Here is a 3670-nt window from a genome sequence, read left to right as displayed (position 1 = left end):
GCTGGCCCCATATGCCGGAGGTGGCGAGTTCAAGCCGAGTCCTGGACAAAAACTGCCAAAAAAAAAAAAAAGTCTAGTCCAGTTTAAGTGTGTCATGCATGTAATCCTAGCACTCTGAGTGGCTGAAGCAGGTGGATTGCTTGAACTCAATGAGTTTGAGAACAGCCTGAGCAAGAGCAAGACCTCCATCTCTACTAAAAATAGAAAAAACACTAGCTGGGGCATGGTGGTGTGCACTGGTAGTCCCAGCTATTTGGAAGGCTGAAGCAAAAGGATCACTTGAGCCCAGGAGTTTGAGGTTGCTGTGAGCTATGATGGCTCCACAGCATTCTAGTCAGGGCAACAGAATGAGATTGTCTCAAAGAAAAAAGGACAGAACAGTGAAAGAGAAGGAAAGAAAAAGATGGAAGGAAAGAAGGGGAGGGAAGACAAAAGAAAAAGCCTTTTTTTTGGTCTCCCTCGGTAGAATGCTGTGGTGTCACAGCTCACAGCAACCTCCAGCTCTTGGGCTTAGGCTTTTCTTAGGCTTAGGATTCTCTCCTGGGCTTAGGATTCTCTTGCCTCAGCCTCCTGAGTAGCTGGGAGTACAGGTGCTACTTATGCCCGGCTAAGAAAAAGTCATTTTATGCTGGCTTTAAAGGGTAAGAAAAGCCTCACACACCAGGGGCAGCAGATTGGAACCTTGCCTGGGCCTGATCAAGGGAAAAAAAGAAGAAAATCCAAGTGTAAAGACTTGGGGCAGGGTAGTATGTACCTTGTAGTCCTCTACTCAGGAGACTGAGGCAGGAGGGTTCCTTGAGCCCAGGAGTAGTGGCTGCAGTGAGCTATGCCATGGTCAAATCTGTGAATATCCACTGCACACCAGCCTGAGCAAAGTAGCAAGACCAATAAATAGGCAGATAAATAAGGAGGCACTGGACAGGATTTTGTTAGGGAAAAGGAGTGGAGGTTAGGACCCGTGAGCCAAACAAGGATCACCTTTCCTGTTCCCTGTCTTCCTTTACCTGTTTAAACATTGTTATTCCCCTGAGCGTTATCAACTGACCATTTTAATGTGATTGTTAAACTAGAAAGTGAGGAACTGTAGTTAATCTGAACTGATCAGATAGGTTTCTAGATTTCTTTCCCATCTTAGTGGATGTATTCTGTTGCATGCCTGTGGAAACCCAGTGTATGTGGTTTTGTTTGTTTGGGGGCGGGCAGGCTGAGGTGTGGACAGAGAACTACAGAGGTTCTGATGACCTCATGTATGAAGTACTGGTGAAAAACATTTTTGCTAGGATGAATCCCATCCTTCAGTCTGGAAAGGGAAAATACATGAGAATTTAAGGTAACAAAAAAGAGCGTAACAGGGAAACAGAACCCAGTAATGTATAAGAACAGTTTATTTCAGGTTTGTTTGTTTGTTTAGAGACAGAGTCTCACTTTATCACCCTTGGTAGAGTGCTGTGTCATCACAGCTCACAGCAACCTCCAACTCCTGAGCTTAAGCAATTCTCTTGCCTTGGCCTCCTAAAGAGCTGGGACTTACAGGCGCCGGCCACAACGCCTGGCTACTTTTTGTTGCAGTTTGGCCAGGGCCAGATTCAAACCCGCCACCCTCGGTTTATGGGGCCGGCACCCTACCCACTGAGCCACAGGCGCCGCTCTATTTCATGTTTGTTAAAAGGAAACAGGAAAGTTTTAATGAATGAGCCCTTTCCTCTGCCCCACCTGTTTTAGGTTTTACAGTGATAGGAGTAATTTAAACAAATAGCTGCAACTTTTTAGGCCATATGTGTGAAATTACTTTTATTGGATGAATTTCCTTCATTTCCAAAGCATATTTTTGCAGTCTGCATTAAACTGGACCATTGATGACCTTTTCAATAGACTGGAAGATCCTGGCCATCCTTAGAAGTGTTCTAGGTCTTTTGTGTGGTTGAAACCAAAGTTTAAGACACTAGTCTGGATCAAATATTTTGTGAACAGATAGAGGTTATGATGCCTTAAATATTAACTCACTTGCTTTTCACTGGTTATACAGCTATAAATTCAGAGGATCCTTATTAACTGGAATCTAGTATACAACTTGACTTACTTAACCTTAAATGTACTCTAAAGCCCTGTGGGTTGTGGAAGATGTAATTCTCAGAGAGAGCCCATCTGAATGAAGAAGTAAAACTTCCAAAAGTAGAAAGCATTCCTTTGCCACATTTTCAGCCAGTAACTTAGACTTCCTTAAATGGTTTGGGAAGTGAGTGCTTGAGGCTCGAAATTCTTCTAAGTAGAAAACTTTGAATACAAAAGAAGCAGAAACTGATGGGGCAAGTTAGAGAATTGGTAGAAGGGAAGGCAAACCAATATCACATAACATATTAGGGTATATGGGGGGCACCATGGCTCACGCCTGTAACCCTAGCACTCTGGGAGGCCCAGGCGGCTGATTGCCTGAGCTCACCAGCATGAGCAAGACCCCGTGTCTAAAAATAGCCAGGTGGTGTGGCTAGTGCCTGTAGTCTCAGCTATTCGGGAGGCTGAGGTAAGAGGATGACTTGAGCCAAGAGTTTAAGATTGCTGTGAGCTGTGACTTGACTTAGGGGCGACAAAGTAAGACTCTGTCTCAAAAAACTAAATAAATAAAACCAATGACTAGCAGGCATGATGTAAGATTGCAAGGAAGGTATTTAAATATTTCTTGCTCTGGCTCAACAATGTATCTGGTTGTACTTGAGTTATGTGGGAGCCAGGCACATTGATATGCACCTGTAGTTCCAGCTACTCAGGATGTTGAGGTAGGACGATCACATGGGCCCAGGAATTACATAGTCTAGCCTGGGCAACATAGGGAGACCCCATCTCTAAAAAAATAAAAGTGCGTTATGTGGGTAGTCTTTTGTGTTGATCATATAGAATATCGTTGTTTTTTTTTATTGGTTGGTTAGTATTTTCTTTGTTTTGAGACACAGTCTCATTCTGTCTGGGTAGAGTGCCTGACATCACAGCTCACAGCAACCTCAAATCTTAGGCTCAAGCGATCCTCTCGCCTTAGCCTCCCAAATAGCTGGGACTATAGGCCCTGCCACAACACCTGGCTACTTTTAGAGACAAGGTCTTGCTTTGGCTCTGGCTCATGCTGGTCTCGAACTGGTGAGCTCAGGCAATCAATCCATCCACCTGGGCCTCCCAGAGGGCTAGGATTACAGGCATGGGCCACAGGGCCAAGCTAATACAGAGTATTGTAATGATCAACCTAGGACATTTTCTCCCAGTGCTCACATTGGGTGTTTCTCAGGCAAATTGTGGGTGTGGCAGTGCCAGCTCATATTGTGCCAGCTCATATTGTGCCCATTTTCTTTCAGTTCTAATTGCCCTTCAAACTGGCTGTGTTCCCATCAGCAGTGTTTGAAAGCACTCATTTCCTTACACCTTGCAAGTGTGTTGATAGACTTTAATTTTAGTCCATCTAACGGGTTAAAAAAACTGCATCTCATTTTATTTTGCATTTCCCTGGTTAGTAACGAGTTTGGCTAACTGTATAAACTGCATATTCATAACATTTTCTCCCTTTTTTCTAGAATTTTGTCCATTTCACATTTCAAGGTATTTTATGATATAGATCAGCACTGCCAAAGGAACTATTATGTATCTATTTCACACAATAAGATAATTACTAGTGGCTCGGCGCCTA

This window comes from Otolemur garnettii, unplaced genomic scaffold (assembly GCF_000181295.1).
Source record: "Otolemur garnettii isolate 467f Iridium unplaced genomic scaffold, OtoGar3 scaffold00047, whole genome shotgun sequence".
Taxonomy (NCBI): domain Eukaryota; kingdom Metazoa; phylum Chordata; class Mammalia; order Primates; family Galagidae; genus Otolemur; species Otolemur garnettii.
The sequence above is the reverse complement of the archived record's forward strand: the minus strand, read 5'-3'. Positions refer to the sequence as shown.